A 12,471-nucleotide genomic window follows, 5' to 3' on the forward strand; every position below is an offset into this window, starting at 1 on the left:
ATCATTTAGCTGCTGGGCCTAAACAACACCCCAGAACAGCCATAATTCACCAGACATCAAGGTGGTGTTGTCCACCACAGCCACCTTAAGATTAGCTCAGCAGGGGGAATTAGCTCAAGTGGTAGACCGCTCGCTTTGCATGTGAGAGGTAGTGGGATCGATACCCACATTCTCCAATCATTTAGCTGCTGGGCCTAAACAACACCCCAGAACACCCGGAATTCACCAGACATCAAGGAGGTGTTGTCCACCACAGCCACCTTAATATCTTCCCTTGGTATCAGCAACTCTGAGCTTTGCACAATCACACTACGTTCAAGGAAACTCCCCCAAGAACAGCTACCACTAGATATTCTAAATAAAGCAGTAGCTATTTCCTGGCACATTTCCATGATATATTAAATGCTAAGGGAACTTGCGATGGTGTATTGCATGCAACACCTTCATTTATGTATCTGTCAATGCTCGTAACCTGTTAGTTGATGAGTCTTAAACATAAAAAGAACGAACCAGCTCTCTGGCTCATGTACAGAAGGCATTTCGGAGAGCCATTAACAGGTGAGTCAAATAACTGCATGTCAAGATTAGCTCAGCAGGGGGAATTAGCTCAAGTGGTAGAGCGCTTGCTTTGCATGTGAGAGGTAGTGGGATCGATACCCACATTCTCCAATCATTTAGCTGCTGGGCCTAAACAACACCCCAGAACAGTCATAATTCACCAGACATCAAGGAGGCGTTGTCCACCACAGCCACCTTAAGATTAGCTCAGCAGAGGGAATTAGCTCAAGTGGTAGAGCGCTCGCTTTGCATGTGAGAGGTAGTGGGATCAATACCCACATTCGCCAATCATTTAGCTGCTGGGCCTAAACAACACCCCAGAACAGCCATAATTCACCAGACATCAAGGAGGCGTTGTCCACCACAGCCACCTTAAGATTAGCTCAGCAGGGGGAATTAGCTCAAGTGGTAGAGCGCTCGCTTTGCATGTGAGAGGTAGTGGGATCGATACCCACATTCTCCAATCATTTAGCTGCTAGGCCTAAACAACACCTCAGAACACCCATAATTCACCAGACATCAAGGAGGTGTTGTCCAACACAGCCATCTTAAAATCCTCCCTTAGTATCAGCAACTCTGAGTTTTGCACAATCATACTACGTTCAAGGAAACTCCCCCAAGAACAGCTACCACTAGATATTCAAAATGAAGCAGTAGCCATTTCCTGGGACATTTCCATGATATATTAAATGCTAAGGGAACTTGTGATGATGTAGTGCATGCAACACCTTCATTTATGTATCTGTCAATGCTCGTAACCTGTTAGTTGATGAGTCTTAAACATAAAAAGAACGAACCAGCTTTCTGGCTAATGTACAGAAGGCATTTTGAAGAGCCTTTAATAGGTGAGTCAAATAACTGCATGTCAAGGTTAGCTCAGCAGGGGGAATTAGCTCAAGTGGAAGAGCGCTCGCTTTGCATGTGAGAGGTAGTGGGATCGATACCCACATTCTCCAATCATTTAGCTGCTGGGCCTAAACAACACCCCAGAACAGCCATAATTCACCAGACATCAAGGTGGTGTTGTCCACCACAACCACCTTAAGATTAGCTCAGCAGGGGGAATTAGCTCAAGTGGTAGAGCGCTCGCTTTGCATGTGAGAGGTAGTGGGATCAATACCCACATTCTCCAATCATTTAGCTGCTGGGCCTAAACAACACCCCAGAACACCCGTAATTCACCAGACATCAAGGAGGTGTTGTCCACCACAGCCACCTTAATATCTTCCCTTGGTATCAGCAACTCTGAGCTTTGCACAATCACACTACGTTCAAGGAAACTCCCCCAAGAACAGCTACCACTAGATATTCAAAATAAAGCAGTAGCTATTTCCTGGCACATTTCCATGATATATTAAATGCTAAGGGAACTTGCAATGGTGTATTGCATGCAACACCTTCATCTATGTATCTGTCAATGCTCGTAACCTGTTAGTTGATGAGTCTTAAACATAAAAAGAACGAACCAGCTCTCTGGCTAATGTACAGAAGGCATTTCGGAGAGCCATTAACAGGTGAGTCAAATAACTGCATGTCAAGATTAGCTCAGCAGGTGGAATTAGCTCAAGTGGTAGAGCGCTCGCTTTGCATGTGAGAGGTAGTGGGATCGATACCCACATTCTCCAATCATTTAGCTGCTGGGCCTAAACAACACCCCAGAACACCCGTAATTCACCAGACATCAAGGAGGCGTTGTCCACCGCAGCCACCTTAAGATTAGCTCAGCAGGGGGAATTAGCTCAAGTGGTAGAGCGCTCGGGGCGGCATGGTGGTGCAGTGGTTAGCACTGTCGCCTCACACCTCTGGGACCCGGGTTCGAGTCTCCGCCTGGGTCACATGTGTGCGGAGTTTGCATGTTCTCCCCGTGTCGTCGTGGGGTTTCCTCCGGGTACTCCGGTTTCCCCCCACAGTCCAAAAACATGCTGAGGCTAATTGGAGTTGCTGAATTGCCCGTAGGTGTGCATGTGTGAGTGCATGGTGTGTGAGTGTGCCCTGCGATGGGCTGGCCCCCCATCCTGGGTTGTTCCCTGCCTCGTGCCCATTGATTCCGGGATAGGCTCCGGACCCCCCGCGACCCAATAGGATAAGCGGTTTGGAAAATGGATGGATGTATGGGTAGAGCGCTCGCTTTGCATGTGAGAGGTAGTGGGATCGATACCCACATTCTCCAATCATTTAGCTGCTGGGCCTAAACAACACCTCAAAACACCCATAATTCACCAGACATCAAGGAGGTGTTGTCCAACACAGCCACCTTAAGAATAGCACAGCAGGGGGAATTAGCTCAAGTGGTAGAGCGCTCGCTTTGCATGTGAGAGGTAGTGGGATCGATACCCACATTCTCCAATCATTTAGCTGCTGGGCCTAAACAACACCCCAGAACGGCCATAATTCACCAGACATCAAGGAGGCGTTGTCCACCACAGCCACCTTAAGATTAGCTCAGCAGGGGGAATTAGCTCAAGTGGTAGAGCGCTCGCTTTGCATATGAGAGGTAGTGGGATCGATACCCACATTCTCCAATCATTTAGCTGCAGGGCCTAAACAACACCCCAGAACAGCCATAATTCACCAGACATCAAAGAGGCGTTGTCCACCACAGCCACCTTAAGATTAGCTCAGCAGGGGGAATTAACTCAAGTGGTAGAGCGCTCGCTTTGCATGTGAGAGGTAGTGGGATCAATACCCACATTCTCCAATCATTTAGCTGCTGGGCCTAAACAAGACCCCAGAACAGCCATAATTCACCAGACATCAAGGAGGCGTTGTCCACCACAGCCACCTTAAGATTAGCTCAGCAGGGGGAATTAGCTCAAGTGGTAGAGTGCTCGCTTTGCATGTGAGAGGTAGTGGGATCAATACCCACATTCTCCAATCATTTAGCTGCTGGGCCTAAACAACACACCAGAACAGCCATAATTCACCAGACATCAAGGAGGCGTTGTCCACCACAGCCACCTTAAGATTAGCTCAGCAGGGGGAATTAGCTCAAGTGGTAGAGCGCTCGCTTTGCATGTGAGAGGTAGTGGGATCGATACCCACATTCTCCAATCATTTAGCTGCTGGGCCTAAACAACACCCCAGAACACCCGGAATTCACCAGACATCAAGGAGGTGTTGTCCACCACAGCCACCTTAATATCTTCCCTTGGTATCAGCAACTCTGAGCTTTGCACAATCACACTACGTTCAAGGAAACTCCCCCAAGAACAGCTACCACTAGATATTCAAAATAAAGCAGTAGCTATTTCCTGGCACATTTCCATGATATATAAAATGCTAAGGGAACTTGCGATGATGTAGTGCATGCAACACCTTCATTTATGTATCTGTCAATGCTCGTAACCTGTTAGTTGATGAGTCTTAAACATAAAAAGAACGAACCAGCTCTCTGGCTAATGTACAGAAGGCATTTCGGAGAGCCATTAACAGGTGAGTCAAATAACTGCATGTCAAGATTAGCTCAGCAGGGGGAATTAGCTCAAGTGGTAGAGCGCTCGCTTTGCATGTGAGAGGTAGTGGGATCAATACCCACATTCTCCAATCATTTAGCTGCTAGGCCTAAACAACACCCCAGAACACCCGTAATACACCAGACATCAAGGAGGCGTTGTCCACCACAGCCACCTTAAGATCTTCCCTTGGTATCAGCAACTCTGAGCTTTGCATAATCATACTACGTTCAAGGAAACTCCCCCAAGAACAGCTACCACTAGATATTCAAAATAAAGCAGTAGCCATTTCCTGGGACATTTCCATGATATATTAAATGCTAAGGGAACTTGCGATGATGTAGTGCATGCAACACCTTCATTTATGTATCTGTCAATGCTCGTAACCTGTTAGTTGATGAGTCTTAAACATAAAAAGAACGAACCAGCTTACTGGCTAATGTACAGAAGACATTTTGAAGAGCCTTTAACAGGTGAGTCAAATAACTGCATGTCAAGATTAGCTCAGCAGGGGGAATTAGCTCAAGTGGTAGGGCGCTCGCTTTGCATGTGAGAGGTAGTGGGATCGATACCCACATTCTCCAATCATTTAGCTGCTGGGCCTAAACAAGACCCCAGAACAGCCATAATTCACCAGACATCAAGGAGGCGTTGTCCACCACAGCCACCTTAAGATTAGCTCAGCAGGGGGAATTAGCTCAAGTGGTAGAGCGCTCGCTTTGCATGTGAGAGGTAGTGGGATCGATACCCACATTCTCCAATCATTTAGCTGCTGGGCCTAAACAACAACCCAGAACACCCGTAATTCACCAGACATCAAGGAGGCGTTGTCCACCACAGCCACCGTAAGATTAGCTCACCAAGGGGAATTAGCTCAAGTGGTAGAGCGCTCGCTTTGCATGTGAGAGGTAGTGGGATCGATACCCACATTCTCCAATCATTTAGCTGCTGGGCCTAAACAACACCCCAGAAGAATCATAATTCTCCAGACATCAAGGAGGCCTTGTCCACCACAGCCACCTTAAGATTAGCTCAGCAGGGGGAATTAGCTCAAGTGGTAGAGCGCTCGCTTTGCATGTGAGAGGTAGTGGGATCAATACCCACATTCTCCAATCATTAAGCTGCTGGGCCTAAACAACACACCAGAACAGCCATAATTCACCAGACATCAAGGAGGCGTTGTCCACCACAGCCACCTTAAGATTAGCTCAGCAGGGGGAATTAGCTCAAGTGGTAGAGCGCTCGCTTTGCATGTGAGAGGTAGTTGGATCGATACCCGCATTCTCCAATCATTTAGCTGCTGGGCCTAAACAACACCCCAGAACACTCGGAATTCACCAGACATCAAGGAGGTGTTGTCCACCACAGCCACCTTAATATCTTCCCTTGGTATCAGCAACTCTGAGCTTTGCACAATCACACTACGTTCAAGGAAACTCCCCCAAGAACAGCTACCACTAGATATTCAAAATAAAGCAGTAGCTATTTCCTGGCACATTTCCATGATATATTAAATGCTAAGGGAACTTGCGATGGTGTATTGCATGCAACACCTTCATTTATGTATCTGTCAATGCTCGTAACCTGTTAGTTGATGAGTCTTAAACATAAAAAGAACGAACCAGCTCTCTGGCTAATATACAGAAGGCATTTCGGAGAGCCATTAACAGGTGAGTCAAATAACTGCATGTCAAGATTAGCTCAGCAGGGGGAATTAGCTCAAGTGGTAGAGCGCTCGCTTTGCATGTGAGAGGTAGTGGGATCGATACCCACATTCTCCAATCATTTAGCTGCTGGGCCTAAACAAGACCCCAGAACAGCCATAATTCACCAGACATCAAGGAGGCGTTGTCCACCACAGCCACCTTAAGATTAGCTCAGCAGGGGGAATTAGCTCAAGTGGTAGAGCGCTCGCTTTGCCTGTGAGAGGTAGTGGGATCGATACCCACATTCTCCAATCATTTAGCTGCTGGGCCTAAACAACACCCCAGAACAGCCATAATTCACCAGACATCAAGGAGGCGTTGTCCACCACAGCCACCTTAAGATTAGCTCAGCAGGGGGAATTAGCTCAAGTGGTAGAGCGCTCGCTTTGCATATGAGAGGTAGTGGGATCGATACCCACATTCTCCAATCATTTAGCTGCAGGGCCTAAACAACACCCCAGAACAGCCATAATTCACCAGACATCAAAGAGGCGTTGTCCACCACAGCCACCTTAAGATTAGCTCAGCAGGGGGAATTAGCTCAAGTGGTAGAGCGCTCGCTTTGCATGTGAGAGGTAGTGGGATCAATACCCACATTCTCCAATCATTTAGCTGCTGGGCCTAAACAAGACCCCAGAACAGCCATAATTCACCAGACATCAAGGAGGCGTTGTCCACCACAGCCACCTTAAGATTAGCTCAGCAGGGGGAATTAGCTCAAGTGGTAGAGTGCTCGCTTTGCATGTGAGAGGTAGTGGGATCAATACCCACATTCTCCAATCATTTAGCTGCTGGGCCTAAACAACACACCAGAACAGCCATAATTCACCAGACATCAAGGAGGCGTTGTCCACCACAGCCACCTTAAGATTAGCTCAGCAGGGGGAATTAGCTCAAGTGGTAGAGCGCTCGCTTTGCATGTGAGAGGTAGTGGGATCGATACCCACATTCTCCAATCATTTAGCTGCTGGGCCTAAACAACACCCCAGAACACCCGGAATTCACCAGACATCAAGGAGGTGTTGTCCACCACAGCCACCTTAATATCTTCCCTTGGTATCAGCAACTCTGAGCTTTGCACAATCACACTACGTTCAAGGAAACTCCCCCAAGAACAGCTACCACTAGATATTCAAAATAAAGCAGTAGCTATTTCCTGGCACATTTCCATGATATATAAAATGCTAAGGGAACTTGCGATGATGTAGTGCATGCAACACCTTCATTTATGTATCTGTCAATGCTCGTAACCTGTTAGTTGATGAGTCTTAAACATAAAAAGAACGAACCAGCTCTCTGGCTAATGTACAGAAGGCATTTCGGAGAGCCATTAACAGGTGAGTCAAATAACTGCATGTCAAGATTAGCTCAGCAGGGGGAATTAGCTCAAGTGGTAGAGCGCTCGCTTTGCATGTGAGAGGTAGTGGGATCAATACCCACATTCTCCAATCATTTAGCTGCTAGGCCTAAACAACACCCCAGAACACCCGTAATACACCAGACATCAAGGAGGCGTTGTCCACCACAGCCACCTTAAGATCTTCCCTTGGTATCAGCAACTCTGAGCTTTGCATAATCATACTACGTTCAAGGAAACTCCCCCAAGAACAGCTACCACTAGATATTCAAAATAAAGCAGTAGCCATTTCCTGGGACATTTCCATGATATATTAAATGCTAAGGGAACTTGCGATGATGTAGTGCATGCAACACCTTCATTTATGTATCTGTCAATGCTCGTAACCTGTTAGTTGATGAGTCTTAAACATAAAAAGAACGAACCAGCTTACTGGCTAATGTACAGAAGACATTTTGAAGAGCCTTTAACAGGTGAGTCAAATAACTGCATGTCAAGATTAGCTCAGCAGGGGGAATTAGCTCAAGTGGTAGGGCGCTCGCTTTGCATGTGAGAGGTAGTGGGATCGATACCCACATTCTCCAATCATTTAGCTGCTGGGCCTAAACAAGACCCCAGAACAGCCATAATTCACCAGACATCAAGGAGGCGTTGTCCACCACAGCCACCTTAAGATTAGCTCAGCAGGGGGAATTAGCTCAAGTGGTAGAGCGCTCGCTTTGCATGTGAGAGGTAGTGGGATCGATACCCACATTCTCCAATCATTTAGCTGCTGGGCCTAAACAACAACCCAGAACACCCGTAATTCACCAGACATCAAGGAGGCGTTGTCCACCACAGCCACCGTAAGATTAGCTCACCAAGGGGAATTAGCTCAAGTGGTAGAGCGCTCGCTTTGCATGTGAGAGGTAGTGGGATCGATACCCACATTCTCCAATCATTTAGCTGCTGGGCCTAAACAACACCCCAGAAGAATCATAATTCTCCAGACATCAAGGAGGCCTTGTCCACCACAGCCACCTTAAGATTAGCTCAGCAGGGGGAATTAGCTCAAGTGGTAGAGCGCTCGCTTTGCATGTGAGAGGTAGTGGGATCAATACCCACATTCTCCAATCATTAAGCTGCTGGGCCTAAACAACACACCAGAACAGCCATAATTCACCAGACATCAAGGAGGCGTTGTCCACCACAGCCACCTTAAGATTAGCTCAGCAGGGGGAATTAGCTCAAGTGGTAGAGCGCTCGCTTTGCATGTGAGAGGTAGTTGGATCGATACCCGCATTCTCCAATCATTTAGCTGCTGGGCCTAAACAACACCCCAGAACACTCGGAATTCACCAGACATCAAGGAGGTGTTGTCCACCACAGCCACCTTAATATCTTCCCTTGGTATCAGCAACTCTGAGCTTTGCACAATCACACTACGTTCAAGGAAACTTCCCCCAAGAACAGCTACCACTAGATATTCAAAATAAAGCAGTAGCTATTTCCTGGCACATTTCCATGATATATTAAATGCTAAGGGAACTTGCGATGGTGTATTGCATGCAACACCTTCATTTATGTATCTGTCAATGCTCGTAACCTGTTAGTTGATGAGTCTTAAACATAAAAAGAACGAACCAGCTCTCTGGCTAATATACAGAAGGCATTTCGGAGAGCCATTAACAGGTGAGTCAAATAACTGCATGTCAAGATTAGCTCAGCAGGGGGAATTAGCTCAAGTGGTAGAGCGCTCGCTTTGCATGTGAGAGGTAGTGGGATCGATACCCACATTCTCCAATCATTTAGCTGCTGGGCCTAAACAAGACCCCAGAACAGCCATAAGTCACCAGACATCAAGGAGGCGTTGTCCACCACAGCCACCTTAAGATTAGCTCAGCAGGGGGAATTAGCTCAAGTGGTAGAGCGCTCGCTTTGCCTGTGAGAGGTAGTGGGATCGATACCCACATTCTCCAATCATTTAGCTGCTGGGCCTAAACAACACCCCAGAACAGCCATAATTCACCAGACATCAAGGAGGCGTTGTCCACCACAGCCACCTTAAGATTAGCTCAGCAGGGGGAATTAGCTCAAGTGGTAGAGTGCTCGCTTTGCATATGAGAGGTAGTGGGATCGATACCCACATTCTCCAATCATTTAGCTGCAGGGCCTAAACAACACCCCAGAACAGCCATAATTCACCAGACATCAAAGAGGCGTTGTCCACCACAGCCACCTTAAGATTAGCTCAGCAGGGGGAATTAGCTCAAGTGGTAGAGCGCTCGCTTTGCATGTGAGAGGTAGTGTGATCAATACCCACATTCTCCAATCATTTAGCTGCTGGGCCTAAACAACACCCCAGAACACTCGGAATTCACCAGACATCAAGGAGGTGTTGTCCACCACAGCCACCTTAATATCTTCCCTTGGTATCAGCAACTCTGAGCTTTGCACAATCACACTACGTTCAAGGAAACTCCCCCAAGAACAGCTACCACTAGATATTCAAAATAAAGCAGTAGCTATTTCCTGGCACATTTCCATGATATATTAAATGCTAAGGGAACTTGCGATGGTGTATTGCATGCAACACCTTCATTTATGTATCTGTCAATGCTCGTAACCTGTTAGTTGATGAGTCTTAAACATAAAAAGAACGAACCAGCTCTCTGGCTAATATACAGAAGGCATTTCGGAGAGCCATTAACAGGTGAGTCAAATAACTGCATGTCAAGATTAGCTCAGCAGGGGGAATTAGCTCAAGTGGTAGAGCGCTCGCTTTGCATGTGAGAGGTAGTTTGATTGATACCCACATTCTCCAATCATTTAGCTGCTGGGCCTAAACAAGACCCCAGAACAGCCATAATTCACCAGACATCAAGGAGGCGTTGTCCACCACAGCCACCTTAAGATTAGCTCAGCAGGGGGAATTAGCTCAAGTGGTAGAGCGCTCGCTTTGCCTGTGAGAGGTAGTGGGATCGATACCCACATTCTCCAATCATTTAGCTGCTGGGCCTAAACAACACCCCAGAACACCCGTAATTCACCAGACATCAAGGAGGCGTTGTCCACCACAGCCACCTTAAGATTAGCTCAGCAGGGGGAATTAGCTCAAGTGGTAGAGCGCTCGCTTTGCATGTGAGAGGTAGTGGGATCGATACCCACATTCTCCAATCATTTAGCTGCTGGGCCTAAACAACACCCCAGAACAGCCATAATTCACCAGACATCAAGGAGGTGTTGTCCAACACAGCCACCTTAAGAATTGCTCAGCAGGGGGAATTAGCTCAAGTGGTAGAGCGCTCGCTTTGCATGTGAGAGGTAGTGGGATCGATACCCACATTCTCCAATCATTTAGCTGCTGGGCCTAAACAACACCCCAGAACAGCCATAATTCACCAGACATCAAGGAGGCGTTGTCCACCACAGCCACCTTAAGATTAGCTCAGCAGGGGGAATTAGCTCAAGTGGTAGAGCGCTCGCTTTGCATGTGAGAGGTAGTGGGATCGATACCCACATTCTCCAATCATTTAGCTGCTGGGCCTAAACAACACCCCAGAACAGCCATAATTCACCAGACATCAAGGAGGCGTTGTCCACCACAGCCACCTTAATATCTTCCCTTGGTATCAGCAACTCTGAGCTTTGCAGAATCACACTACGTTCAAGGAAACTCCCCCAAGAACAGCTACCACTAGATATTCAAAATAAAGCAGTAGCTATTTCCTGGCACATTTCCATGATATATTAAATGCTAAGGGAACTTGCGATGGTGTATTGCATGCAACACCTTCATTTATGTATCTGTCAATGCTCGTAACCTGTTAGTTGATGAGTCTTAAACATAAAAAGAACGAACCAGCTCTCTGGCTAATGTACAGAAGGCATTTCGGAGAGCCATTAACAGGTGAGTCAAATAACTGCATGTCAAGATTAGCTCAGCAGGGGGAATTAGCTCAAGTGGTAGAGCGCTTGCTTTGCATGTGAGAGGTAGTGGGATCGATTCCCACATTCTCCAATCATTTAGCTGCTGGGCCTAAACAATACCCCAGAACAGTCATAATTCACCAGACATCAAGGAGGCGTTGTCCACCACAGCCACCTTAAGATTAGCTCAGCAGGTGGAATTAGCTCAAGTGGTGGAGTGCTCGCTTTGCATGTGAGAGGTGGTGGGATCAATACCCACATTCTCCAATCATTTAGCTGCTGGGCCTAAACAACACCCCAGAACACCCATAATTCACCAGACATCAAGGAGGTGTTGTCCAACACAGCCATCTTAAAATCCTCCCTTAGTATCAGCAACTCTGAGCTTTGCACAATCATACTACGTTCAAGGAAACTCCCCCAAGAACAGCCACAACTAGATATTCAAAATAAAGCAGTAGCCATTTCCTGGGACATTTCCATGATATATTAAATGCTAAGGGAACTTGCGATGATGTAGTGCATGCAACACCTTCATTTATGTATCTGTCAATGCTCGTAACCTGTTAGTTGATGAGTCTTAAACATAAAAAGAACGAACCAGCTCTCTGGCTAATGCACAGAAGGCATTTCGGAGAGCCATTAACAGGTGAGTCAAATAACTGCAGGTCAAGATTAGCTCTGCAGGGGGAATTAGCTCAAGTGGTAGAGCGCTCGCTTTGCATGTGAGAGGTAGTGGGATCGATACCCACATTCTCCAATCATTTAGCTGCTGGGCCTAAACAACACCCCAGAACACCCGTAATTCACGAGACATCAAGGAGGTGTTGTCCACCACAGCCACCTTAATATCTTCCCTTGGTATCAGCACCTCTGAGCTTTGCACAATCACACTACGTTCAAGGAAACTCCCCCAAGAACAGCTACCACTAGATATTCAAAATAAAGCAGTAGCTATTTCCTGGCACATTTCCATGATATATTAAATGCTAAGGGAACTTGCGATGGTGTATTGCATGCAACACCTTCATTTATGTATCTGTCAATGCTCATAACCTGTTAGTTGATGAGTCTTAAACATAAAAAGAACGAACCAGCTTTCTGGCTAATGTACAGAAGGCATTTTGAAGAGCCTTTAATAGGTGAGTCAAATAACTGCATGTCAAGATTAGCTCAGCAGGGGGAATTAGCTCAAGTGGTAGAGCGCTCGCTTTGCATGTGAGAGGTAGTGGGATCGATACCCACATTCTCCAATCATTTAGCTGCTGGGCCTAAACAACACCCCAGAACAGTCATAATTCACCAGACATCAAGGAGGCGTTGTCCACCACAGCCAACTTAAGATTAGCTCAGCAGGGGGAATTAGCTCAAGTGGTAGAGCGCTCGCTTTGCATGTGAGAGGTAGTGGGATCGATACCCACATTCTCCAATCATTTAGCTGCTGGGCCTAAACAACACCCCAGAACAGCCATAATTCACCAGACATCAA

The 12,471-nt window shown here is 46.8% G+C and overlaps 23 non-coding genes across 23 annotated transcripts; all 23 read left to right on the top strand.

Moving 5' to 3' along the window:
- The first annotated feature begins 948 nt into the window (after nt 1-948).
- trnaa-ugc (transfer RNA alanine (anticodon UGC)) lies at nt 949-1,021 on the top strand. Its single transcript has one exon. It is a non-coding gene; the product is annotated as a tRNA-Ala (tRNA).
- Nucleotides 1,022-1,617: 596 nt separating this feature from the next.
- trnaa-ugc (transfer RNA alanine (anticodon UGC)) lies at nt 1,618-1,690 on the top strand. Its single transcript has one exon. It is a non-coding gene; the product is annotated as a tRNA-Ala (tRNA).
- Nucleotides 1,691-2,831: 1,141 nt separating this feature from the next.
- Nucleotides 2,832-2,904, top strand: trnaa-ugc (transfer RNA alanine (anticodon UGC)). Its single transcript has one exon. It is a non-coding gene; the product is annotated as a tRNA-Ala (tRNA).
- A 631-nt stretch (nt 2,905-3,535) lies between these two features.
- trnaa-ugc (transfer RNA alanine (anticodon UGC)) lies at nt 3,536-3,608 on the top strand. Its single transcript has one exon. It is a non-coding gene; the product is annotated as a tRNA-Ala (tRNA).
- A 420-nt stretch (nt 3,609-4,028) lies between these two features.
- trnaa-ugc (transfer RNA alanine (anticodon UGC)) lies at nt 4,029-4,101 on the top strand. Its single transcript has one exon. It is a non-coding gene; the product is annotated as a tRNA-Ala (tRNA).
- A 596-nt stretch (nt 4,102-4,697) lies between these two features.
- On the top strand, nt 4,698-4,770 carry trnaa-ugc (transfer RNA alanine (anticodon UGC)). The gene has a single exon. It is a non-coding gene; the product is annotated as a tRNA-Ala (tRNA).
- Nucleotides 4,771-4,873: 103 nt separating this feature from the next.
- trnaa-ugc (transfer RNA alanine (anticodon UGC)) lies at nt 4,874-4,946 on the top strand. The gene has a single exon. It is a non-coding gene; the product is annotated as a tRNA-Ala (tRNA).
- Nucleotides 4,947-5,049: 103 nt separating this feature from the next.
- On the top strand, nt 5,050-5,122 carry trnaa-ugc (transfer RNA alanine (anticodon UGC)). The gene has a single exon. It is a non-coding gene; the product is annotated as a tRNA-Ala (tRNA).
- Nucleotides 5,123-5,718: 596 nt separating this feature from the next.
- trnaa-ugc (transfer RNA alanine (anticodon UGC)) lies at nt 5,719-5,791 on the top strand. Its single transcript has one exon. It is a non-coding gene; the product is annotated as a tRNA-Ala (tRNA).
- Nucleotides 5,792-6,246: 455 nt separating this feature from the next.
- On the top strand, nt 6,247-6,319 carry trnaa-ugc (transfer RNA alanine (anticodon UGC)). The gene has a single exon. It is a non-coding gene; the product is annotated as a tRNA-Ala (tRNA).
- A 279-nt stretch (nt 6,320-6,598) lies between these two features.
- Nucleotides 6,599-6,671, top strand: trnaa-ugc (transfer RNA alanine (anticodon UGC)). The gene has a single exon. It is a non-coding gene; the product is annotated as a tRNA-Ala (tRNA).
- Nucleotides 6,672-7,091: 420 nt separating this feature from the next.
- Nucleotides 7,092-7,164, top strand: trnaa-ugc (transfer RNA alanine (anticodon UGC)). Its single transcript has one exon. It is a non-coding gene; the product is annotated as a tRNA-Ala (tRNA).
- Nucleotides 7,165-7,760: 596 nt separating this feature from the next.
- On the top strand, nt 7,761-7,833 carry trnaa-ugc (transfer RNA alanine (anticodon UGC)). The gene has a single exon. It is a non-coding gene; the product is annotated as a tRNA-Ala (tRNA).
- A 103-nt stretch (nt 7,834-7,936) lies between these two features.
- trnaa-ugc (transfer RNA alanine (anticodon UGC)) lies at nt 7,937-8,009 on the top strand. Its single transcript has one exon. It is a non-coding gene; the product is annotated as a tRNA-Ala (tRNA).
- A 103-nt stretch (nt 8,010-8,112) lies between these two features.
- On the top strand, nt 8,113-8,185 carry trnaa-ugc (transfer RNA alanine (anticodon UGC)). Its single transcript has one exon. It is a non-coding gene; the product is annotated as a tRNA-Ala (tRNA).
- A 597-nt stretch (nt 8,186-8,782) lies between these two features.
- Nucleotides 8,783-8,855, top strand: trnaa-ugc (transfer RNA alanine (anticodon UGC)). The gene has a single exon. It is a non-coding gene; the product is annotated as a tRNA-Ala (tRNA).
- Nucleotides 8,856-10,155: 1,300 nt separating this feature from the next.
- On the top strand, nt 10,156-10,228 carry trnaa-ugc (transfer RNA alanine (anticodon UGC)). The gene has a single exon. It is a non-coding gene; the product is annotated as a tRNA-Ala (tRNA).
- Nucleotides 10,229-10,331: 103 nt separating this feature from the next.
- Nucleotides 10,332-10,404, top strand: trnaa-ugc (transfer RNA alanine (anticodon UGC)). The gene has a single exon. It is a non-coding gene; the product is annotated as a tRNA-Ala (tRNA).
- Nucleotides 10,405-10,507: 103 nt separating this feature from the next.
- On the top strand, nt 10,508-10,580 carry trnaa-ugc (transfer RNA alanine (anticodon UGC)). Its single transcript has one exon. It is a non-coding gene; the product is annotated as a tRNA-Ala (tRNA).
- Nucleotides 10,581-11,000: 420 nt separating this feature from the next.
- Nucleotides 11,001-11,073, top strand: trnaa-ugc (transfer RNA alanine (anticodon UGC)). Its single transcript has one exon. It is a non-coding gene; the product is annotated as a tRNA-Ala (tRNA).
- A 596-nt stretch (nt 11,074-11,669) lies between these two features.
- trnaa-ugc (transfer RNA alanine (anticodon UGC)) lies at nt 11,670-11,742 on the top strand. The gene has a single exon. It is a non-coding gene; the product is annotated as a tRNA-Ala (tRNA).
- Nucleotides 11,743-12,162: 420 nt separating this feature from the next.
- On the top strand, nt 12,163-12,235 carry trnaa-ugc (transfer RNA alanine (anticodon UGC)). Its single transcript has one exon. It is a non-coding gene; the product is annotated as a tRNA-Ala (tRNA).
- Nucleotides 12,236-12,338: 103 nt separating this feature from the next.
- On the top strand, nt 12,339-12,411 carry trnaa-ugc (transfer RNA alanine (anticodon UGC)). The gene has a single exon. It is a non-coding gene; the product is annotated as a tRNA-Ala (tRNA).
- Nucleotides 12,412-12,471: the final 60 nt, after the last annotated feature.

Source organism: Brienomyrus brachyistius, chromosome 2 (genome assembly GCF_023856365.1).
Source record: "Brienomyrus brachyistius isolate T26 chromosome 2, BBRACH_0.4, whole genome shotgun sequence".
In the NCBI taxonomy this organism is placed as follows: Eukaryota; Metazoa; Chordata; class Actinopteri; order Osteoglossiformes; family Mormyridae; genus Brienomyrus; species Brienomyrus brachyistius.